We start from the raw sequence: 26375 nt of genomic DNA, 5'->3' as shown, positions 1-26375 counted from the left end.
GCTAAACTCCTTGAGTGGAGCCAGAGACCTCACACTGCCTCCTCCCACAAGTCCATGTGCATCACAAATTCAGTCAGGCTTCCCTGTGGTCTGAGGATCAGCCTGGCCTCCATCCTGACTTCCCCTGGAAGGTCAGTGGGGCAGGAGATCCCAGCACACCAGTCCCCAACTTCACCCCTTACTTCACAAAAAAAAAAAAAAAAAAAAAAAAAAAAAATTGAGGGGAGAGAAGAAGCTAAGTTTAAGACAGTGTGTAAAAATATCTACTAACACAATTCTAAAAGCATGTTTTCTCTAGTAAGTCAATAAAAGAGAGTTTTGTTTCTGTCTGTTGTTCTTTCTCTTGTACTCTCCCCATGATTTTCTGAGTAAATGTTCAAATTATTAATTATGGCACCAGCCATGTTTTTATTATTTTTAAGTCAAATTTCATGAGAGAACTGCACACTCATGTTTCACAATGTGTCGCCTAATAACAGGAGGACTGTAAGCACACAAACAAGCCTAACCTCAGTGAGCAGAAGGCTGGTCCAGCCTGGTAGCTCAGCACTAGCACACACTCTCATAGCCTAACCCTGGCTAGATGAGGGGCCAGGTGGAATGTGGCAGCATGGATCCAAAGAGAGATTTGGTTTATTTTTTTTGTTATTGTGAAAATTATTCACTATTTTGCAAGGCTGAAAAAGAAAGCAGCTATTTTTAAGTGAGCAATTATGCACAGGTGATAGAATTAAAGATAGAGTTTCAATTTACGTTATAAGGGGCTAGGACAGAGATGTACCTGGGGCAGGTCTTATCTCCTTTAAGGGTTGATGGACAAAGCCAAAGTGTGTCTCTGGGATATTAAGGATGAGTATGCAAGAAGAAAGAGGTAGCCTATTTAAGGAAAGAATTCTGAAGCTGATCTGCTGTGATACACCATAAAAAAGTTTTTGAACTTCTTTTATTTACTCACTTAGACCTCTTTTATTTATTCATTTGACATGTATGTTTTTGACACCTCTTCAGGAGACTACGGTGCCAATAGAGTAATGGACAAAACATGCTCTCTCTTAGCTTTCAATATACAAACTAATTTTAATGAAGACATTGTAATCTAGTTACAGAGTAAAAAAACATGTCAACTGGCCATTTGCAAAGAGTAGTACTGAGGATGACAGGCAGTGCAGAGCCTTTCTCTCTCCAAAACTACAACTATTTGTACCATATGCATTCTGAGTCCCCCCTCTGTTTGTACTCCTCTTAGGGTAGGTAAGTCCAGGCAGGTGCAGTGATGGTCAAGGAGAGGGACTGGCTGCTGGATTGATCCTTGCCGTAAATAATCATGCCTGCACTGTAAAGATTGAAGAGTGTCTGGAATATATGGATTCACCAGGAATTTAATTATAGATACTAACTAGTAACAGTGTTGAAGAATCATGCACTATTGATGACTATCACTATGGCCCATAAAGAAAAATTAACAAAGCTTTACATTCTATAATCTTCCTTTCTTAAATGTTACCTGTGATACTAAAAAGTCACAGATGCCTGGGAATTGATATGGCAATCCATTTTATAAAGAAGAGAGCTTGTTCCAATTGGGCCACTTGTTAATGGAAGAGCCAAGCCAAGACTTCTATCTTACCCTTGGGTTCTGGGCACCATAGCATGACATGCCCCTGCAAAGTGGTAAATTATGTAGAAATGCAATTGTTTACCTTACTTAGGTATCTCCACAGTGCCTGAACACGGAGATATTTTTACTGGTAGCCTGAGTATCTCTTGAGAAATTTTGTGAATGAAGGTGTGAAAACAATTCTGCCAAGGTGGAAATTAGATTTCAGTGGTGGTGTATGAGATTATCATCTCATTCACTCTTGCAAAGTGATAAAGCATGAAATGAGGTGACAGGGAAAATATTTCCAAACCTTGCCATTTGAAAGGCTACAGGAATACCAGGAATACTTGCAGATTATAAATTTAGCATAGTGGGATTCATTTTTCTTTTGAAATGAAAATTTCTTTTGGAGGACAGAACACTGAGACTTTTGACTGGGAGTAAATTGATTTCCCCATAGTTTTAGCTGTTTGGTTATATCAGTTAAGAGCTGGTGAGGTCCCAAGGTGAACAAAATGTAATTTTCAGAAGCATCAACCATGGAATTTCCCATCATTCCCAATGTGGTTCTGTCATCCTCTTGTATAGGTAGCACCTCTGAGTGTACAGCCTCCTGCATGTGCTTTAAATACATTCATTCTCTCATATAAGTCACATGTTCATCCTGCCAGAGAGCCTTGATGACATGTCTGTGGCCACAGGGCTAGTAAATAGGGGAGCTAGGGCTGACAGCAGGGGCCATGTGGCCACAGACCCCTAATAACAATGGTTTTATGCTTTGTCCTTCAGAGGTGCCTTGGGACACTGGAGGGTCTGAGAGAAACAGGGTTCAGGCTCTTCATCACTGTTTCTTGGAGAGCATCCCCTGCATTTACCTCTTTCATAGGTGTTGGTGTTCCTCAAGTTCAGAGCTCACAAAATTGATAGCACAACTTAGATGCATAAGGAAAATGCAGTTTCTTTATTTGGTCTATAGCTATTTGGGTTCATTCAAAGCCTCATCCGATGGCAAATAGAGAAGAGAAAATTAGATAAGTGTCCAGAGGGTTTAATCTTATTTCAATCTAAACATTTAAAAGTGTGTGTGTGTGTGTATGTGTGTGTTTAAGGTGCAATGTTACAGAGAACTACCTTGCTCACTCTTCCCATCCTTGGAAGGCTTCTGGGTGTGTTGGAGGAGGGGTGTGTGCCTTTCTTGTCCACATCTGGTGCTATGCTCCTTGATGGCCTGAGTACCAACCACCCAGATGTTCTCCAATGCTAAAACAACCAGAGTCTATTCTTTCAGCTCCAGCAAGTTCCTGGCAAAGCTCCTTGGCTGAAATGGCCTCCTTCTCATGTAACAACTCTTCTGAGGTCTGGCTGTGATTCTTATTTGTTACTGGTCCAAGCAGCCAGCTCTGCAGTCTTTATTAAGTAAGAGACACCTCATCCCCAGGAAGAGGACCCCCTCTGGCTAAACTGGCTGCTTAAACCAAGTTAGACAATAAGAATTTCCCTGCTGGTCTTCACAAATTTATTCTCAGAAAAGTTGTGAGCAGAAGATCCAGTTACACATAAAATAAGAATGATTGTTTTTTCCTCACTTGGTGAACCAGCCATTTGACTATGTCCATAATTGAGGTGAACCAAAAATTGCTGAAGGCTAGTACCAGAAAGTGCCTTGAAGACATCCACACCCTTTTCCCCATCACGCAGGATGAAGAAGATGAGGCCCAGAGATGAAGTAGTTGGTTGTGGTTGCCTCCCTTTCCAGCAAAGGTAAAGCCTGACCAGGGCCTCCAAAAATCAGGTCCTGTCCTGCACACCATCCTATTCATCAGTGATAAAAGTGCATCAGCAAGAACAGCTAAGCCCTTTCCCTAGCGCCTGGGCTAATAAAAGTCAGATACACATTACATTTTTATAAAGTTAACCCATCCAAGAAAATACCTGGAATTGTTTTGGCACATACCATTTCTCTAGAAAATTCCTTGATACCAATGGGATCAGCTGCATTTCTCTTTAGGTGATCTGTCCCTAAGTCTCTGAGATTTTTAGAAGGCGTCTGAGTGACTGAGGATGAGAAGAAAATGGAAGTGTGCAAACCTGCTCAAAAAAAAAAAAAAAAAAAAAAAAAAAAAAGATTTTTTTTCCAGTTCTTTATCTCTATTCACTGCAGCTTTAAGATAATGCCCACTTTGGGGAAGATGACAGATTATTTTCAGCAGAAAACATATCCAGTAATGAGAAACGTAAAAAAAAAGCACTTCCATGAATACAAACAACGTCCCTAAATACTGTATCTTCAACTTTCCTCCCAGTGAATGTACCTAAAATAAAATGTAAAAGTGATTATTTTGGCAATGAGATATCACATTTTGGTGGTAGCAGGGTGGGGGCTTTCACAAAGATATTAAATGGCTATAAAAAAAAAAACGAAAAAATGTTCTAGATTAGACTGATTCTGGGTTCCTATAGGGAACAGAGCCTGAGGCAAAAGTTTATGAGCTGTGGCCTAATGCAGGTGGGTAACCTTGGGGGACCAAGGAAGGGGGAGCAAGCAAGGGAGGTGGAGCCCAGGGAGTAGGATGGGAGGACTCCGGGGGATGCTTGTTATGCATATTTGTTTTATTCTCCAGATGCACACACTTGCCTGGCTTTCAGGACCAGGTGATTCTTTTTTTTTTTTTTTTTAAGAGATTTTTAGGACCAGGTGATTCTTGTGTTGCTTCCAAGACCATGGAGTCAGATACCTCCAATTCCATGCCTCCTACTGGTCAGAATCCCCCTCACCAAGCACCAGCAACCTCCATTTCTCCTGGGTTGGTCACTTGCCTTTCCAGGCAGCCTGTGGGGAATCCCTAACAGCAGTGACCTATTCCAGTAATAAAAAGGCATGAAGGGGCCTTACTGGGGATTGTCATAGCTTGAACTGCATTCCCTCCAGATGTTGATGCCCTAACACCACACCCACCACCACGACCCAGTACCTCAGAACCTGACCTTATTTGGAAATGCTGTTGCTGTGAATGTGATTAGTTAAGTGAGATCATACTAGAGCACAGTGGGTCCCTCATCCGATATGACCAGTGTCTCAATCAAAAGGGGAAATTTGGACACATTCACACATAGAGGGAAGACAATATGAAGAGATACAGTGAGAACACCATCTTGGAGCCAAGAGATGAATGCCTGAGGTTACCAAAAGTTGGGGCAGAGGCATGGAACAGATTCCTCCTCACAGCCTTCAGAAGAAACCAACCCTACAGACACCTTGATCTTGGACTTCTAGTCTCCAAAACTAAGACAAGAAATTTCCATTGTTTAAACCCTCCTAGTTTGTAGTACTTGGTTACTCTGTTGGGAAATTAACACGGGGAACTTCCCATTTCCTACTCTCATTCCGTGGCATGTGTCCTCTAGCCTTCCTCAAGTTTTGCCTAAATCTTCCCCTTTTAAACTTGGACTGTCCTTAAAGAAGCTGCATTTCTACTATCCAAGACATTGTACCCCTCCCAGAAGTATCTGCATTGAAATTTTATATGTCATTGTGGCATGTAAAGTAATGTCCCCTGTCAGGTGGAAGTAGTGGAGGTCAAAAGCATAGATTTGGCAATCAGAAAGAACATTGTTTATCACTCAATCACTGTACAACTTGGGGAAAGTTCAAGGACTGTGAACTCCTTGTCTGTTAAGCGGAACACTAACGTTCCTCACTTTGCAGGATTAAGTGAGATTGTAAAAGTAAAGCGCTTAGCACAATTCCTGACACATAAGCACCTCAATTAATGAGAGCTATTAATAGTAGTAGCTATTAGGGGAGCTTCAGGCATTGAGGAGTAGGGGCTGGGGAGTATTTATGGAGTCTTTTCAGCTCTCTGAAATTAGACCAGATGGCTGCCTACTCAGTTACATAACTCTGGAGCCACTTGCATAGTCGATTAAGCCAAATAACATGACCCCTATGTGCCTTGGAGAGTTTAAGAAAATATAAAATTTTAGAAAGAGTTTGATAAGCCACAAGATGATACTCAAGAGGTAATGTCTCCTGTATCTTCCAGAAGGCAGGGGGATGTCTGCAAATATAGATCAAGCACTTAGGGTCAGTGATACCCAACATGGAGGTCAGAAGACATAGCTCCTCTTCTAATCACCCAGGTGATCCTGTGCCAGTGTCTTCGTCTCTCTGAACTTTAGGTGTTTTACCTCTAAGGTGTCACGGAGGATGGTGTAGTTATTCACAAGTATTTTGTGCTCCTCTCCAGGAAGTGCTTGTAATTTCCAACTCCAAAAATATCAAATTTGTCCCTATGACTTGCTTTGACCAAAAAAAGGTGAGTGGACATGATGGCTATGCCCTCTGGTCTTTTCCTGCCTCTGTTGTCATGAAAGCAGGTGTTAAGATGGAGTTTCTGCTGGCCTTCCCTGAGTATCTATGATAAGAAGTTCACCTTGATAGTCTCAGATGGGCTTGGACCATAATCTATAAACTAACTGTTTTGTTTTAGGACCCTGAGAATTGGGGTTGTTCATTTCCAGAGCACAACCTAGCTCACTGGGACTGATGCAGGTGGAGATCAAACATCCCATCAAACTGCTTTGCAAATACAAAGTGTGCTGCAAATACAAGACAAGAGTTGAAGGGGAAAAAGGAGCTTTAATTTCCATGACGTATTCCCTCATCCCACCAAAGAAATTGTGTGATTAATAGCCGAATTAGTGAAAGGGAAAAAACCCACTGATCAGCTAAGCTTCTTTCTCTCAAAGTAGATAGAAGAAAGAAGGAAATACGAAGCGCAATTGCTCACAAATGATTGAAAATGAAGCACCTTGGAACCTTGCTTAAATCAGGCTGTCCTCCCATCTGCTGCCTCAAGCCTCTACCTTTTGATTTTTGTCTTTCCTGCATGTCTCAAATGTCTACAAAGGCTACTTGAAAATCATACTTCTCTTATATTTGAAAGGAAACCCAACAAATATGCACACGAAGTCCCAATATTCTAAGGAAAAAAAAAAAGAAAAAAAAGGAAAGAAAGAAGGGAGGAGGAAGGAAGGAAAGAAGGAAAAGAGACAGACCAAAGGATAAAAGGAAGAAACAGAAATCAATTATTTAGAAGGCACTCATTTGTTCCCTATAATGCTCATAATATGCATTATTTATTGTATAAAGAGAGTAACATAGGCCTTTTTATCCATGTGATCCATTTACCATGTGGTCCATGGGATCACCAGTGATCCTAGAAGAAATCTCCATTTTGTTGTCCTCAATGTAGAAAGTGTTAGCATGGGACATTAAAGTTGGGGTGGGGGGGGGATAAACCCAAAACAATTGACCTAGTATTTTGCTTTCATATTTACATTTGAATAGGTGAATGCCCAAAATTATGGTAATTCATTTCAACCAGACTAATGAAATCATACAGAAGGCTTCACCCAGAGGTACTAATTTCCTCATTGTCTACCCCATTTAGTTCCTCCCTGCTTCACTCCAGAGGAAGGATATTAACTCACATGTCTTTTTTTTTTTTTTTCTGTAAGTCCCCAAGAGGGCAGAATTGCCTTTTCTCTTTTGAAAAATGTCTTCCATCTGACTTGCACCTTGCTGGGAACAAGATATCATTTGTTTTAAAAGAGAGGCAGCCTTGAGTCTCCTTTGCTTCCAATTCTTGCTGAGTTATAGGTTGAAATTAAAAGAAAATAAATGATAATAATGTTAACCAAGAAGGCTGCTATGACAGGGAACCTGAGCAGAAGAGGCCTGGGGTGAAAAAGCTGGAGGAATCCTATCCGGGGATATGCTGTTAGGACATCAGTCAGTCCTGGCCAGTGCACTTGAAAATACACTGCTTCCAGAATGAATACGTGAGGACTTTCAGGGAGATGTGTGACTTAATTGAGTTCCTGGGCCACTCTCATTTGTATTAAATTTCTTCCTTTGAGGGGTTGTCCTTCTTGATCCAGACATGAGAGATGTCTCCTCCTTATTTGCATCAAAATGCAGAATTGAGAGTTGACCTACAGCTTGCAAGTGGGAAAAGAACATGTGTACACAAGCAGACTACTAACAGGAGAGCTCCTTCTCCTTTTGGAGATACTAAATGAAAAGTAAGGCCAGTGCCTCTCTCAAGAAAACTCCAGAAAGTGTACCTGAAGAACTTGTATAAGGAGGCCAAAAATGTGTCATCTCAAGAGAATGAGAAAATAAGCCACAGACTGAGAGACAATATCTGCAAGATTCATATCTGATAAAGAACAAAATATACAAAACAAAACAAAACAAAAAACATGAACAACCCAATTAAAAACTGACCAAAAGATCTGAACAGACACCTCACCAAAGAAGGTGTACAAATGACAAATAAGTATATGAAAAGATATTCCACATCATACATCCTCAGGGAACCACAAATTAACACAAGAATCAGATGCCACTATACACCTATCAGAATGGCCAAATCCAAAACACTGACACCACAAAATTCTGGTGAAGATGTAGAGCAACAGGAACCCTCATTAATTGCAGGTAGGAATGGTATTGCCACTTTGGAAGACAGTTTGCCAATTTCTTACAAAATTAAACATATTCCTACTATGTGATTCAGCAATGATGCTGCTTGGTATATATATATTTTTTTTACCCAAAGGACTTGTGCAAAAACCTGCATGCCAATGTTTATAGTAGCTTTATAATAGTTGCCAAAACCAACATGTCCTTCAGTAGGTGAATGGATTAAGTGTGGTACCTCCATACAATGGAATGTAACTAAGAGCTAAAAAAAGAAATGAACCATCGAGCCCTGAAAATACATGAAAGAACCTTACATGCATATGACTAAGTGAAAGAGGCCATTCTGGCTAATATCCTATGGTTCCAACTATATAAAATTCTGAAAAAAAAAAGGAAAATTTGGGAGACAGTAAGTAAGTTAGTGGTTGTCAGGGATTAGGGAGGAAGGAGAGGTAAATAGGCAGAACACAGATTAATTTTGATGCAGTGAAACCATTCTGTATGACACTATAATAACAGATACATTTCATTATACATTTGTCAAACCCTATGACTACACGACATCAAGAATGAATCATATGTAAACTGTGGACTATGGGTGGTGATGATGTGTCAGTGCAGGCTCATGGATTATACCACTCTAGTGGAGGACGCTGACAATGGGGAGGTTATGCATTTGTGGGGAAAGAAGGTATATGGAAACTGTACTTTCTGCTCAATTTTGAAACAAATATAGAACTGCTCTCAAAAAATAAAGTCCCTTGAAAAACAAGTGCAATCTTGGATTATGAGTTGCCTTTTATCAGTCTTTGCTTCCAAGAACCAGGTTTCCCAATTTCCAAATATTCATTCCCATAAATCCTTAAAACTTTGGAACACACTAAGAGCTCCACCCCCATAAATTCTTCGTTTACTTTTTTAGAGAAGTATTTAAGTGTGATTCTCCAGGTGCAGCTACATTTGAGTGCCACTGGCCTGGAGAGAAACACAGAGCAGAAAATGAAGAGGTACTAGAGCAAAGAGTTGAGAATTCTGATGCTTAATGGCATGGTAGAGGAGGAAGAAGTTGCAAAGGAGACAAAGAAGGAATGGCTAGGAGATCCATGGGAAACCGGGAGAATGCTGAGTCACAAAAGTCAGGAGGAAAAGGAGGGAATGGTCAGCAGTGCTGTAGAATCTGAATTACCTAGGCAAGGACTTAAAGCAGCCTTTGGGTCCCATCATGGAGATGTCAATGATGACCTTTGCGGGAGCCTTCTGCTGGTGTGATGGAGCCAGAAGCCAGGTGATGCTGAAGACCGAGGTGGAGGTGAGAACACCAAGTGTGGAAAACTGCTTCTAGAAATCTGGCAGCAGTGGAAGTACACTGAGGAGATCATGGGGGTAGAGAGAGTTTTATTTTGTTTTTGCAAATGAGAACTATCTGAGCATGTTTGAAAAATAAAAGAGAACTACAACTCTAATATATAGATTAAATAGCATGCATTTCCTCAAGCTGGGGAAATGAAAGCCCAGACCTAGGGGAAGGGGCTGGATTTTGATACAAAGCTCCTCTATTGTAACAGGAGGATACAAAGGTGGTGCAGGAGACACAGAAGTAAATTTTTATGTGCAGGAGTAGGAAGAGAAAGGAGTTCTTGTGCAAGTTTCATCTTGCATATGACAGCAGCTCAAAAATTCCTTATTAACCCACATCCCTAGTTTGGCTTCAGAAGTTACATTTCTCATAAGGACAGTCTTTTTCTTGGGCTGCTATCCATGTGTGCTAATTATGTTATTGGCTGGCATTTCCTACAACACTCCCTGCTCATATAACCACCACTGATTCATTAAGTCGTGTAAGCAGGAGTTATTCCTTAGCTAACTAAATAGGGATTGTATTCCTGAAGTTAAAACATATACATGTATCCAACAAAGGGTTGTGCAGTGCCCACCCGGTGTCAGATATTGCACTGTCTACTGAGAACAGAAAAAGAAAAACAAACAAGATGGAGAATTTGAAATTCCCTCTCACCATGTCCTTCCCCTAAGAGACTCATCATTTAGATGGAAAGCTAATGACTAGTAAGTAACTTAAAATGATTAAAGAGTCAAATCACTGCACAGGTACTCTAAACCTTTTAGCATTGCTGTTGTTTTAAAGGCACTACCCCAGGATTGGCTTGGCATCAATCAATGTGGTAACTCTTTCAGACATTTTGAGAATAAGATACTTTTTTTTTTTTTTTTTTTAGAGAGAGAGAGAGAGAGGTAGGGGAGGGGCAAAAGGAGAGGGAGAGAGAATCTCAAGCAGGCTCCATATTCAGTGCAGAGCCTAAAACAGGGCTTGATCTTACAAACCCGATGCCATGACCTGAGCAAAAATCAAGAATTGGACCCTTAACCAACTGAGCCACCCAGGTGCCCCAAGAACAAAATATTTCCAAGGGAAGTGTTACCCAAGCACCAAAAGCCTTTATTACCTATGTCTGTTGTAAAGGAGGGCAGTAGTTTTACACTGCTCTAAAAAATTAGACAAAAATTACTTACTCATGCAATTAGACAATCTTCTGGTTGGGAGGATCCCAACCCAGGTGATCTTCTCCAGTCTCCCATCTAAAGGTCAAGTCTCCTCTGGGTTGAGAAGACAGTTGGAGGCCGATGGTAGAGAACTGAGGGTGGGAGGAGAGGAGGGACTTCAAGGAGGAATGTCAGACAGGGAGAGCACACCCCTAGTGCACAGACACCCCTCCCCTCCATACATACATATACAAGACTTTTGTTCTTTTTTCTTTTCAGCCCAATTGGGATTGGAATCAATAGAAAATGATTATTCATTTTTACAAGACAAAAATAAAAAGTATTTTCCTGTATTGTACTCATTGCTTTGCACATAATATTATTAACTGAATGAAATAGCAACCTTAATGACCTCTGCCAACTGCAAAATGAACTACTAGAGTATAAATGTAATATAAATGAACTACTTCATGCTCTTTTCCCAAAGCATCCAGGACGGTTTACAAAATGAACTTGTCCCCTGTGCTGTGAACTGTGCTAGAAGAATCAAAGATAAATATGACAATGCCTGCCCTTGGAAGCTCATGGTCTTAAAGCTACAACACAGTGTAACTATTACAACACAGTGATAAGTACTACCCTAGATGGTTGGTTGATCATGCTCCTCCAATGGGTGGATGAGTGTGGCCTGCCTGATGGGGGAACCGCACAGCCTGGACTGGCCACAGGAGCCCAGAGCAAGTGTAAAGACCAGAAGGAAGTGCAAAGATTAGTTGAGTGGGATGCCATGGTTTGGGAAGTAAGGGAAGCAGTTTAGACTAGTAATGACGAGAAGGCGGGCCTAAGGTAGATGCCAGGAACTGGAGCACGGGCCAAAAATCAAAACCCTCAGGGAAATGAGACCTGGGAACTACAGTTCAATAGGGGTGCAGGAAAATATGTGGATGAATGCTAGAACCAGGGCTTTTGTCCAGTCCTGGCTTCCTGACCCTTCCCCATGTGTTTGGCACGGGCAGAATTGGCTCCATTTGAAACAGTGAAGTAGACAGATGACAAGAGAGTATTCATAAGTAGAAGAAACTAAGGATTAAGAGAAGAGTTCCTGGTGGTCTTAGATGAAGCAGATGTCTTAGAACCATACAAGGCCTAGGGCCATGCTCTTTAGGGAGATGACTTTAGGTGTGGCTATCACTGCAAAAGCCTGAGACACCATGTAGTGAGTGCTCCGTATGGAGAGATGTTTCAATAGCCTTTGACTCTGTATGTAACACTCGGCTATAGACTAAGCCGTGTGTATTTACCACATACTACTGGTTGTTAATACTCCCAGTTATGGATATGCATAATAAAGTTATACCAGCAACCTTGAAACTGATAGATGGAAGGAGAATTCATTTGATAGATCAGATAATTCTTAATGGGATAAATGAAAAATATGCTCTGATTCCCCCTTCTTTTTTAATGTGCCCATTAAGAACTTGAACGTTTTTTGAAATAAGCTAGATGCACATATACGTTCAACGAGAAACAGAAAGTTAAGAATTCTCTCAGATGCCAATAACATGACTTCATCATTATGAACTACCAGTGGTTTAACAGACATCTGACCCCAATATTTAATTATCATCATTAAGAGAGGCTTTGAATCCACTGTGCTAAAACTAAAGTTATTTTAGGAAGATGGTTAACAGAGGAAATATCCCCAGAGCAATTAGCTGCATTGATGTATCTTGATGGACATTTCTTATCTATTTTGTCTTGAAGAGTATCCCAAGAAGCTAAATTTACCAAACCTAAACCTTGTATGGGTGTTTTTGTCTAGGCTCAAATAACCAGAGCTATGCTTATGGCAAAGAACTGGAGTCTCAATTTTTCATTTTTCTATGAATTGCAGCAGACTCAAAATTACTTTCCAAATGAAATCTTGGCCCTGGTTTCAGGGACTTTCTAGCTCTCTTCAGTCAAAACTGGAAATGGCCTTCTGTTCAGGCAGATTTTTTTTTTTTAATGGTCCTTCAATTCTCAGAGGAGGGGGCTACTCCTCTCTCATGCCTAGCAACTGAGAATAGTCCCAGCCCAGCAACCTGTCAGAAGAGCCCATCTTGAACTGTCAGAAAATCTTTAAAAAGCTCAGGTAAAAGAGATAATTCCTAAAAAGAATTAATCTGGCAACTCCCTTCCTCTAAGTTCTGTGGAATTTAATCTTAGCTTAAACCAAACAAGCCACCAAAGTGTGCTTTGGGGTGGTGCCAGAAGAACCAGGGTAAAAGGTAGTCCTGAAAAAGAACATGCTATGTTTAATATGAAGGTGATATTGATGAGTATTTAATATTAATTACAGTGCATTGCATCTTTTGTAGGGAAATCCACCAAAGGTTTCTCTCCTTAGGAATAGGTGTGTGTGCATATGTGTGGCCTCATGCTATTAAAAAATTTTAATTGGGGAGCATAATTTCAGAAAAGTGCATAAAATAACAGTTAGGCAGATTAACAATCTTGGGAAGCCCCATCCAGGCCAAGTACCCTTCTCTTCTTTCCTCTCTCCTTAATACTCTCCCTGCTTCTGGAAGGTAACAATCATCTTAACTCTTATTAGAATCATTTTCTTGCTTTTCTTTATAGTCTTAAACCAATGGACGCTTCCTCAGCAATACAGTTTCTAAACACACAAGCCTCTAATATATTATATCAATATTATCTAGGATTCATTCATTCATATTCCTGTAGTTCCTTCATTTTCCTTCATATAATAATAATTATATATTATTCCTATGTCTCAAAGTACCTCAATGTGTTTATCCATTCTACATTTGGTAGGTATGTATGTAATTTCCTTTTAGGAGTTATTGAGAACAATGATGCTCTTGACAGTCTCATACTAGATATAAAGTCATTTCTTTAGGATATATACTTTAGAATATTGTTTCTGGGTTAAAAATAAATAAATATTCTGTAACATTATATATGTATATTTACTTATTTATATAAAGTCTTAGTGTATATATATCTATATATATATATATATACACACACATATATATTTCTAGAGGACTAGTATTCAGAATATTTGGAATAGCCTTCTACTGTGTTTCTCTTAATTGGTGGATTGGTTTTACTGCATTGGTTCTGTTCCTCTTGTAAATAGTTATGCTTCCCTCTTTGCATTGGTCACTAGAGAACTAAAAGCCACTTACTGCTTAGGGGGTTTTTGAAATGGGGAGGTGTCTCTGGGTCTGCTGTAGGAAGAAGGCAGAAAGAAGGGGGCATTCATCCTACCGTAGTTCATCGAAACAGAGTTTTTACTATTAGGAAATATTGTGGGCATGGAATGGATAATACACAATTATTTCTATCCATTGTATGTACTGATTTTCCTAACATGTTTTTATTTTAAGAAAAACTTCCATAGCTTTAAAAAAAATTAGAAATCTCTAATCTAACCCACATAGTGAAAAAGTACTGGCCCAGGATCAGAAGACCCGACTTGGTCAATCTGGGCTTGGTGTAGGTCACATCATCTCTCTGACCCTGCTTAGTCCTTCGCGTAGTGAGGCTCAAATGACCAGATGATGGGGTCATTCAAAGAAATTCAATGAAGGGTCTTTAGTAAAATACTAAAGAGACTTGACAACAGCAAAAAGGGAACTATCAGAGAGGACCATAGCCTAGACTCTGGGGTCTGCACTCTGCACCCAGGTAGTTATTAATGCAGAGAAATAAATCTATGCACCTTGTTTAGGAATCTTGACATTAATACTTGACTGAGATTTCTGCTCTAATATTTTGCAATCTTTTTGTCCATGACATTGGCGCATTTTTTTTTCTGTTTAAATCCATACTGTTCAGGGAAACTTTAATATAGTACTTAAGTATATTGATTTGAAGCCAAGTAGACTGAATAGAGTTCAAATCCTGAAAGGCTTAGGAGCCCTATTTATGAAAGAGGCTAATGCCTACTACATCTGGTGGTTGTAAGGATTAAACGCAAAATGCTTGGCACCCAATAAGAGCTAGCTGATATCAGATTATTCTGATTCACAGTCTCCTCTTCTCCATTGATCCTGTCATCATCTTGGACAATGTTAATATCTACACTGACATCCAACACTGTAACTCTCTATGCTTTTAACGTCTTCCTTCCATTGGCATCCTCCTCCTCTCCACATCAGGCATACCACTACTCCCTGGACCTTGTTATCAACAGGAACTGTGTCACCTCTGGAATATCCTAATTGAGAAACAAAAATTTCCCTCCTGTTTGTTTTTTTTTTTAAACAACTATATTAGTTAGGGAACACTGGCAGCTGTAGCAGACAAAACATGCAATTTCAGCATCTTAGCACAATATAAATTTATTTCTTACTTGATTAAAGTCCCAAACAGGTGCCCCTGATGAGTAGGCAGTTCTCATCTAAGCAGCAACTCAGGGATGCAACTTCTTTCCATCTGGTGTCTCTACCATCTTCAACTTGTGGCTTCCGAGACTAATAAGGAAAGGAAAGACACAGTGGATTGCACATGGAAGGTTCTGTGGACCAGACTTAGAACTAGTGCACAATAGTCCACTGGCCAGCACTCAGACACAAGCTCACAGGAAAGACAGGGGAAAATAATCTATCTGTGGAAGGGAAAGAAAAAGAAACAGGTTTGATAGATGGCTAATCAGTCTACCATTCTCTTATCTCACCCAATCTTCAATTTTCAGTCTCATCCGGATCTACAGTCTGAATCCTTCTACTTCCTCCCGACAACTCTCTCCTGAGGCCTCCTTGCCTAGTCCAGACATCTCCTAACACCTGCACCCTTTCCATGTGATTAACTTCTTTCCCCTCTTGTTATTTTCTTGTACACCTTTGCAAAAGTACCAGCCACATATAAATCTGAGCACTCTCATTCTCTGTTTCTATAACTAGCTTGCTGGCTGCTCCTAAGAACACACACACACACACACACACACACACACACACACACACAATACCAAGTGGACTGGGGCCACTAACATTCATATTTTTCAACATCAACCAGGCCCCCAGTATCGCTACATTATTTTGTATAGTTCTAATATTCTACATACTTCTGATCATTTCTCTTCCTCTTTTCCCACAGTAACTATATCAGTCTGTAATCTCTCTAAACTGATTGCTGTCTATCTTTCCCGTTACGTTTCAGTATGTAACTTCACTTCAAACATCACAGGGAAAATAGAAGGCAACATCCTGCGGCCAAAAAGATTGCTACATTGCTTTTAAAAGATGCAAGTGCTCCCCTAAGCAATGTACTCCTAGAGCTTGGGTGAAGGGGGTGTCTTTTGGGCCCTCTCAGGGGACATGTAGTTAAGGTGTGGGTTTGTGAACCTTACTAGACAGATTCATCCTAACACTGTCATCTCCCTAAGTCTTTAAATTCCTTCTTCTCCATTATAACAGTGAAATTCTGGCAACTTATTTTCATTTAGCAATGCCCACTATTGTATCTAGTTTTTATGCAACTAAGCAAATAGGTAGAATATACTGACCCAATGCACCAAATTCAGAATCTCTGGTTGGTTCACACCTACTGACAAATTCAGTTGCATTTAGAATTACGTCCCTCTTTCCTTGATCTTGTATATTCAGAATTCTTTTCTGCTGACCTTTACTAGAATTTTCCTGAAATAATTAGCAAATTCTTATAACTCGATTTGGTGTGAAAATAATCTACTCCTGGGTTTTTCATTGTGTAATTGGTCCCCTGACACACTCTGGTATATGGCTCTAGCTAAAGAAGCTGGCAGGGGTTGGGGACATGGGTGCAGTGGAGAAAGAGGAGAGCTGTCTCCTTAGTCATGCAAAGCTTTCAGGAGGGAAACATGGCTTCATCGGATGGGAGAGAGAGCTGCCCTACCGAGTAAGGAATGTTTAGGAAAGTGACGGCTTTAAAGACTAAACTATCTGCGACGGTCATTTTATGTGTCAGTTTGACTGGGCCAGATATCTAGTCATGTGTTAGTCTATGAGTGTTTCTGGACAACACTAACATTTGTATCAATAGAGTAAGTAAAGCAGATTGTCCTCCCTAATGTGGGTGAGCCTCATCTGATCCACTGTAGGCTTGAATAGAACAAAAAGGCTCCCCTCCGCCACTTTTTTTTTTTTTTTTTTTTTTTTTTTGTATAAGAGTAGGGAACCTATTTTTGAAATAGGAAATTGGTCTTTCTCAGTCAGACTGGAACTTATACCATTGGCTCTCCTGGGCCACCAACTTGCTGACTGCAGAACTTAGGATTTCTCAGACTCCAAATCACATGAGCCAATTCCTTATAATCAATCAATCTCTCTCTCTCTATCTTTGTCTTTATTTATATATATGAAACTCTCTCAACCCAGACTAATACTTCATCCAGCTCTTCCCATAGGTATCTATTTTTGCTGGGGGTTCATCTCTTTTCCAATTCATAGCCTCACTTTCACTTAGGACACTCAGTAAAGTAGTGATATTAACAAATTTGTAATTCAGTAATCTGCAGGGGTGAACTTGGTGTGTGGTTTAGTCTTTCAACATTACATAATTAGATCATTCCTGATTTTCAGTTGTACCTGAATTAGAAATTCGAACTTGACATCCTCCCTGTTAAGTGTTGTCCAGCTCAAACAGAAGCAATAATCCTGTCTATAGAATATGATTGCTTTAGACTTTCTATAAAACTATATAGTAGCTGCCACTTGGTCCCCTCAAACCTTATCTTCATAGGGCACTCCATTTCAGGTGACCACAGCTAATAATTAACTTATAATTAAGTCTATGCCGTGATTGACTCAAGTCCCACCACATAATATACCTGGTACACTGCCTTTGGCCAGGTACTAACTGATCCCGCATTCCCCACCATTCCCCTATTGTTGCATGCAGCCCCTCTTGGCACCAATTTCTAAGTCCAGTTCCTTTGGCTGCAAATAAAAGAGAATCCTCATTTGCCTAACTTTAGAAATCAGAAATTCCAAGTTAGTGTGGCTTCATGGTTGGTTATTTCAGGGGCTTGAATATAACCCTAAGGACCATGTTCTTTTTAGCTTTCCACTCTGCCATCCATAGCAGATCAGCTTGGCCCTTGGGGCAGTTCTCTTGCTGGTCACAAGATGGCTGTTGCAGCTCCAAAGAGCAAGCACATGCAGATATTACAAAGTCCAACAGAAGAACAGGGAAAACCCCTGTCCCATATCTTATTGGCCAGGATTGAGTCACAATCTGTGAATAAACCAATCACTGACAGGAAGAATGGAATAGCATAACTACTCAGGGGCCATCTTTGAGTTAGAGATAGGACCACCTTCTTTGGGTATATGGCTATGCAGAGGAGGAGAGATAGCAGAACAAGATCAGGGTTCTACCATCAAAGAAGAAACAAGGAATTCAGGCTGAGTAGGTAACCAATAGTGTCTGCATCGATGATGATTATGGACAAAGGATAGGATATGATCAATGCTTGATTTTTTATCTTTGCCACCCAGTCTCTTCCCTGAAGACAGATGAGACTGTGATTCAGGAGCATAGTCAATGGTGGGATAGAAAGATGGATCATAAAAGACAAGGAACTCTTCATTTCGACAGAAAATAATACTCCTATATCCAGAGTGAGCAGAAAATGATATTTTCCCTGTGAGGAAGGACAGGTAAGTCTTACTGCTGTCCTGAGGAAAGCTCTCAAGCTGGCCTGGAATCCCAGTGATCCTGACCTAAGGAAATAAGGCTGATCACCCCTAAAGCAGAGCACTCTACTCCTGCTTACAAGAATATGTCTAATCTTATAGTTCATCCAAAGCAAACACAGTATCTCCACATTAAACCATGAAAAACTAATATACCTAGCAGAGAACTCCTAAGCTGTGGAACAGGGCTCAGTTTCCTGCCCACTGGGTCTCATGACTTCTCTCACACCCTCAGTTGACTGCCTGAAGGCACCAGTCACCATTCAGAAAAGGACAAGAACTCATACTTTCAAAGCAGTTGAGGAGAGGGGCACCTGGTTGGCTCAGCGGTTGAGCATATTTGGCTCAGGTCATGATCCTGGGATCTGGGATCGAGTCCCACATCGGGACTCCCTGCATGGAGCCTGCTTTTCCCTCTGCCTGTGTCTCTGCCCCTCTTTCTGTGTCTCCCATGAATAAATAAAATCTTAAAAAAAAAAAAAAAGCAAATGAGGAAAAGAAAAGATGGGGAATGGCTGGAAGAAACAAGAACCTGTTCCTCTTTGCAAACACCAGTTACATTTCTCCTTGATCTTCTGTGATGTTTCTCCCCCAGGACACCTTTGATGTTCATTAAACTCCTGTCACTATACACACCTGGGGACAGGGAGAAGGCTATGAAGTAGAGGTAGAAGTCTATCAAACAGTGTAACTGGCCCCTGAGGACAGACTGCTAGGGTCCCACAGATTTGCAGACCATATGGACATCTCACATGTGGAGTTCATGTGGGAGCTACTCTGAATCTTCTGTTCTGTGTGGCTGTCAGGGTGGCAAGGACAATTTACCCAGGCAGCCTTCCCCAGACTGACACATGCACCATCTTCACCATGCACAGTGATGCAGAGCCAAATCTGCTCTACTCTGGGCTGGGCCCAGATGCTCCCACAGGGCAATGCTGGGAACAGTGGGTCAGTCTCCAGAGGCCAGGTCCCACTGAGCCCCTGAAGCCTCAGCAGAGGGAGAGCTGCATTTGCCATTTTGTCTCACATCCTTGTGAACTGACCAGTTACCCTTACCACCTCCATCCCCAGGCCTAACTTCACATTCCCATCCAGAGACTCTCAACATCCCAAACTCTTTGGAGTGCTCCTAGGTTAGCTGTTTGGCCTTCATCACCTTATTTTTATGTTCAGTCCTTACAACAATTCTGAGAGGTGCCCGGGGGGTGAGGTGTACAATGACTGCTACTGTGCAGGAGGCAAGGTGTGCCCCAGGAAGGAGGTGAATGCACCAAACCACCTTCTCCTTCTGGCACTCCAGAACTCTGCAGGATTTATGGCCCTGGGAGAGAGCAGTGACAATTTCCATATATCGTTGCCACAGTTGTAGAACATAACCTTTCAGTGCTGGAAAAGGTTTAGAGACTGTTGGCCTTGTTTTTATGAATGATGAGTCAGAGGCACCCAGAAAGAGCTAACTGGGGCTGGGGACCCCGGGGCTCAGGATGTCCCATCCAATGCTCTCTGCGCTCTCTGCTCACACTGCCTCCACTCTGGGGCCCCTTTATTTCTGAGCTCCTTTGCTTTTACCAGGGGAAAGGCATTAAGTTTATGAGTAGTAACTCCTGATTTTGAAGCCCTTCGATTTAAAGCCATAGGGAGGAAATAATTAAATTGAATCCAAGTCACAGCATTTAAAACGCTGATATACACCAGGGCCTTTTTTTTCTTCTTTCCAGTGTGTTTATAATCACGAACGCTTTCACCTTAGCAACCCGCTGAGCTGCAGTTCGAAAACATTTTGTGCATCAAGAATCCACTCAAATATTCAAATAGAGACTAACAGACTAAAAAATATGCCATCTAAATGCATAGAACGTTTCCTGCATGAAGATCACAGGTCCTATCATTCTGTAAGTTCTTGGGGACACTCGGCCTGGCCCCTCAGGCAGGAGAAAGTAGCTACAGCTGAAGAATCTGAAGCAGAGTTAATGAAATGAGCCAATTTTACACTTGGGGTTTTATTTTTTATTTTTTTTAAATTTTTTTTTATTTATTTATGATAGTCACACACAGAGAGAGAGAGAGAGAGGCAGAGACACAGGCAGAGGGAGAAGCAGGCTCCATGCACCGGGAGCCTGACGTGGGATTCGATCCCGGGTCTCCAGGATTGCGCCCTGGGCCAAAGGCAGGCACTAAACCGGTGCGCCACCCAGGGATCCCACACTTGGGGTTTTAAAAATGTTTGTGAGAGGTCAGTATTTACTGACCAAATTGAGCTTTTTGACCTTGTTTTCTATTTTAAAATGTCTGACCCTCTCCCTTCTGTTGATATAAGCATCTGCTGTTGCCTTGGAGAATAAGCACGTTGCTTTTGGATATGTGACCTAGCAGGAAGGAAACTGGACTGGGGAGCTTATTTTGCTGGCCAGGTTTAACCCAGAGGAAACCTGCTCTTCAGATGCCTTCCCTGGCATTGCTTCTTTGACTGACAATCACAGGATATCCAAAAAGCTTCGGAATCTACTTACAGACTGTAGATGGCCACAGAGGGGTGGAGGCAGGGGGAATGGAAATACAGCTTTTCATACATTATGTCACCAAATGCTTCCAACAGTCCTGGGGAGTAGGTAATGTCTCAATTTGATAAATGCGGAAACTGTGACGTGGAGAAATTAAGTAGTTTGCAAAAGGTCAAAAAAATAAAGGGACAGAACTAGGTTCAAATTCCAGAGCTCCTTCCACCATATGACACTCATTAATATCCCCATTTACTCTCTAAGCATGAGGACTTGTCCTTTTCTGGATGGTGACTGGTGCCTTTTGGCAATCAGCAGACTGTGCGAGAGAAGTCACGAGACCCAGTAGGCAGGTAACCATGCTCTTTGGCATGTGCTTGCTCTTTGGAGCTGCAACAGCCATCTTGTGACCAGCAAGAGAACCATGCTCTGTCCCACAACCTAAGATCTTGGCCAAACCTGGTGGCCACCATGCCCCATGGGCATGTCGTGTGCTGGGAGACAGGGCGAGGACGTGGCTCTCACATTCAGCCCTGCAAACATGCTCCCTGGATCTGAGACCCAACTCCAAGCACCTGCTTCAGCGCTAATGCCCAGGTTATTCCTCTTTCTGTTCTGCAAAAGCTTTCTGTGCATCCTCTCCTCTGTGTCTAAGAGGTCCCTACCTCCGGCTGAAAGATCCCTGCCACCAACTCTCCACGTAGGTCATCTTCCCTGGGTCAGGTGTCAGCTGCAGTGCCCCCTTCTGGGGAAGCAGTTCCTGTGTTGTCTCAGCTCTCAGGGCTGGCCCTCTTCTCAGAACCATACTACAGGTCTTCTCTGTGCCACATTAATCCTCAAGCCCACAGTGACAGTGTCTAATCAAGATGAAGAAACAGATTCAGATCACGACATGCCTTTACTTACAACCTCACAGCTGCAACTCCTCCCCACCCTACACCCTCATCCCCTACTAGGCTGTAAACACTCTGGCCTTTCTTCCTACACCCTTGAATACTCCAAGATCACTCCTGTTTAGAGACTTTGTATTTCTGTTCCCTCTAGATCCTTCCATAACCTGGCCTCACTATCTACCCAGGCCAGGATATTATATTCCTTCATGTCCCAGCTCAAACACCCCTCCAGGTGGACTTCCTGGCCACACTATATAGTTCCCTTCCCCAGATGCCCACTCTTAGTCCCTAATCTAGTTGCCTGTTTTGTTGCCTTCAGGGCACCTGCTGCCACTTGACATTACCTTGTTCATTGATTTGATTGTTTGCTTATCATCCACAGGCCCCACTGGCTGTGTGTTCGGGGATTGCAGGGACCTTATATACTTGCCCTCCACTGGCTCCTCAGTGCCCAGGACAGTGTCTGGCTCCATAATGATTTGCTCAATGGGTATGAAAGAAAGAAGGAATGAGAGGATAGAAGAAGGAAAAGCAGAAACCTGTGGCTTTGGTGTTGTTATGCAGAGCTCCACAAAGTCCTTCTGTACATGCATTAACTTGTCTAATTCTCCTCACAGCGCTAATAGGTAAGATAGGGGCACCTGGCTGGCTCAGTGGTTGAGCATCTGCCTTCGACTCAGGAAGTAATCCCAGAGTCCTGGGATTGAGTTCCATATTGGGCTCCCCATAGGGAGCCTGCTTCTCCTTCTGCCTATGTCTCTACCTCTCTCACTCTCTCTGTCTCTCATGAATAAATAAATCTTTTTTAAAAAAAGAAATAGGTAAGATAATCCCCATCTACAGACAGAAACCACCAACACTTACTGAGTACTTTTCAAGCACTTTGTTCTTAAATGGAATTGAATGACAAGTGAAGACAGAGAGAGACAGGAGAGAGAGAATTACAGGGTAAGTGGCAGAGGGAAGATGTGCACTCAGGTAGTTTGACTGCAGAGCCCATGCCCTTAACCAGATTCAGATAAGTTAGGTGTCTTCCACATCATAAAGGGACTCAGAGATTTTGAATCGCTGAATACTGGACTCCAGACCTTTGTTGCCCTTTGCTTTTCCTTCGATACTACACCACGTACCTAGTTTAGGAACTAGAGGGCAGTGGAGGAAGAAGAGTTTGTGAAGAAGAGAGAGGCCAGAACATAACTTCCCCCTTTTGCCCCTTCAAATCCACTCTCCACCCTATCCACCCTGCTCTGTGTTCTGGAAGACTGACCTGCAAGGATCACACCAAAGAGCACCCTTTGCCCTCTTGCTTCCCACTAGTTCAGCCATCAGAGAACTCTTGGAAAAGAGTGCAAACTGTGGGGGTTGGGGTGGGGAAGGGGTTATGCCTTCTTCCTGGGGAGGGCAAAGGTCACACCTCCTGTGGGGCAGCCCTGTCCTCAAGGCTCCTGGCTCTTCAGTCTGGGGATAATAACAGCACCCCTCCGTGACTTGCCCCAGGCCACTGTACTATCTCTTAGGTCTGGTGGTTTTCCCTCCCCTGCCTTAAAATCTGTGCCTGTCCTCAAGATTCCTCAAATGACCCAAGTGTGTGTCATCTCCTTATGTCCCATTAGAACCTGACATCCACACCAAACTCAGAGTTCTCCAAGGGAGACCAGTGAGAGACTTTGACTGGCAGGTCTTTTGTTCTATGGACCAGGAGTGACTTCATAGCCCACATGTGTTCCCCAACAGATAGTTGTATTCAGTGCACAGACAGTTTCTCCACTTGTATTTCTTTGTTTGCTACAGGGAATATAGCCCTTGAGAGCTTCCTTTCTGACCCAAGTGATTTCTCCATTAGGAGGCCAGACTTTCATAAACTCCCATTTTTGAGGATCAAGCAATTGGCCCTCTGCCTTCTACAAACTTCCTTTTCAACAGATGTTTTTGTCGCTCCTGTAACTGTTACGATGACTATATATAGTCTTATCTCATTGTTTCCTGATTCTCTCCTCCAACAGTGGCCACAACAGCTATCTTATTCACCCCTGAATCTCTAGAGCTTTGAACATCCAGAACCTGGCAGATGGTAGTTTCAAGGAACATTCATACATGAATTGAGAGACTTAAGTATGTTTTGATGAATAAGGAATGGGGGAAGTTCCCTGTGGTACCAAGAGCCCACTTCTTTAGGCTACTGAAATAGTCATGTAATTTCTACCACCGTTGGAAAATACAGTGAATGAGCATTTAGTGGATTCATGAAAAGGTGTGTAGGCATTCCCCAAAGCTTTCATTCATAGTAGCAAGCCAATGCTGTTCTAAGTACTAACTATACTTCTGAATGAGGACACACAATTTAGGAAAAGGGGTAACACTTGAAAGAGGGTTCCAAGCTCTGGACCTACATCTGTTACCCTAGCATGGATAGCCCCCTGGCTGAGCTGATGCTTCAGTCCACTTAAGAACAAGGGTAGAAAATACTTTAAACTTAGACTGTAGTGATGTACAATTCTGTGAATATGCCAACGACCATGGGATGGTACCCTTTCCTGGATGAATTTTATAGTATGTGAATTGTATTTCAATAAAGATTTTTGAAAAAGAAGAACAAAAGTAACCAAATCAACTTGGATATTGAATTATTTTTCAGTGTGGCACATCTATTATTAACAGGGAGAAGCAATTCACTCTAAGACTATACATTGAAATTAGAAGAATATAGGTAATTTCTTATCAAAAGGGTAAATATAGGGGTGCCTGGGTGCCCCAGTTGGTTAAGCATCTGCCTTTGGCACAGGTCATGATGCTGGGGTCCTGGGATGGAGCTCCACATTGGGCTCCCTGCTCAGTGGAGTCTGCTTCTCCCTTTCCCTCTGCCCCTCCCCCTGCTCATGCTCTCTCTCGCTGTCTCTTTCAAAGAAATAAATAAAATTTTCATTTAAAAAAGGGGTAAATATCTTAAAGACACCAAGCAAGAGGCATTCTGAGTGGTTACAGTCCAAACCTTTAAATTTCAAAAATGGGTCAAGCAAATTGCTCGAGGTTACACAGCTAGCTAGGAGCAAATCTGATCTAAACCCACAGTCCTTTGGCTGCCAGTGCACGGCCCTTCCTTCTATACCAGCAGTAATGCTGCAATGGTGAAACTTGGAAAACATTTATTTCTGAAGTCAAAAAGGGAGGATAAATAAATTCCAGAAACTATAGGTCATTAAATATGACATCAATCTGAATCTAATTCTAGAATAGATTTTAAAATATGTGGTATGTAAGCCTTTAGAAAAGCAAGGATTATTATATGAAGTCAGCATGGATTATTAAGTATGAGACTCCCAAAACTGTTCTATCTGCTTTATGAAAATGATTCCTGTAGATTGAAGGGATGTCATAAATGTACTGTTTCTTGATTTAGCTGAAACTTTTGATAACTTTTTTCACTTTTTTAAAAGATTTATTTATTTGTTTATTTATGATAGACAGAGACACAGGCAGAGGGAGAAGCAGGCTCCATGCCGGGAGCCTGACGCAGGACTTGATCCCGGGACTCCAGGATCGCGCCCTGGGCCAAAGGCAGGCACCAAACCGCTGAGCTACCCAGGGATCTCCTTTTTTCACATTTTTTGCAAACGAGATGCAAATGTGACCTGGATAATAGTGAACTTTGGATTATGCATCCAGGCATTGTAGCTGTCCTTGTGAAAATTGTACACTGGTGTTAATTGAAACATTAATATAATCTTGGGCTGTATTAATACCAACAGGAACACTGTATTTTGTGCTCTCTGATCATATATGGGATTTAAGACAGACATTGACACAATAGAATATCTTTGCAAGGTGGTAGCCAGTGAGGGTGGTAGGGCTGTCTCTGAAAAACATGCCATGGCTCACATGAATAGTAAGAACCAATGCCTTTTCCACACAGAAGAAGAGGTTTGGGGAACTATAATAACTGTCTTCAAACACTTAAAAGTGGCTATGTGAAGGTGGATCATACTAATCCATGAGACTTTCGAGAAAGAACTAGGTAGGGAGTGGAGCGATGGAGGAGGACTGGGTGGAATGGGGGAAATCAAATGACGTTACCTGGTATCACTGAAATCACTCTGTAATCCTGGCCTCCAGCCTAAGTACTCAAACACATATCCCTAGATCAGGAGAGGTAGCTGGAAGCTAATTATCTGAATGACATGGTCTTGGATCCATACAGAATTACTCTCACAGATATTAGTTTCTATTATGTTCTCAGGTTACACAAGGGATGATTCATTAAAAACAGCCATACACATTGATTAGAAAAATATGATTGAAGATGTCCCACATATAGCTTCATGTTCCCTATGAACATGAAGAGAACACCAAGAGTAATTTCCTTTTGACCTAACTTCCAGGATAAACTTTGCTTCTCCTAGACAAGTGAAGACCTCATTATCTTTTCCCTAGAAACTAAATGTCTGAAAGGTAGCAAGACAAATCCCTCACCTGCCATGCACTCCAGATCGTCCCTTCATCACTCAGTCTGCTGGTTCTACTGCTATAACACACTCACACAGCTTCTCCCAGGGCTAGTGCCTCGGTTTCAGTAGAGTAAATGATATCTAAGATCAGCAGAAGTCATCTCTCCACTAAAATCTTGTAGTTACCTCAGAAACGCCTCCTCAGTGAACACTACGCTGGCCACCTTTGTTCAGAACCTCAGCCTATCGCCTACCTGCAACCCTCCTG

General features: G+C 41.8%; 1 long non-coding RNA gene across 3 annotated transcripts in view; it reads right to left on the bottom strand.

Annotated features, from left to right (window-relative positions):
• Nucleotides 1–6277: 6277 nt before the first annotated feature.
• The window catches only part of LOC140630930 (uncharacterized), a 165588-nt gene continuing 145490 nt past the window's right edge, over nucleotides 6278–26375 (bottom strand). For all 3 annotated transcript variants that reach the window (XR_012028614.1, XR_012028615.1, XR_012028616.1), the window contains 3 exons: nucleotides 14953–15073; nucleotides 10620–10741; nucleotides 6278–9456 (listed from right to left, as the gene is read on the bottom strand). This is a non-coding gene — a long non-coding RNA (uncharacterized lncRNA). The remainder of the gene's footprint in view (nucleotides 9457–10619; nucleotides 10742–14952; nucleotides 15074–26375) is intronic.

Source organism: Canis lupus, chromosome 3 (assembly GCF_048164855.1).
Source record: "Canis lupus baileyi chromosome 3, mCanLup2.hap1, whole genome shotgun sequence".
NCBI lineage: Eukaryota > Metazoa > Chordata > Mammalia > Carnivora > Canidae > Canis > Canis lupus.
The sequence above is the reverse complement of the archived record's forward strand: the minus strand, read 5'-3'. Positions and strand labels throughout refer to the sequence as shown.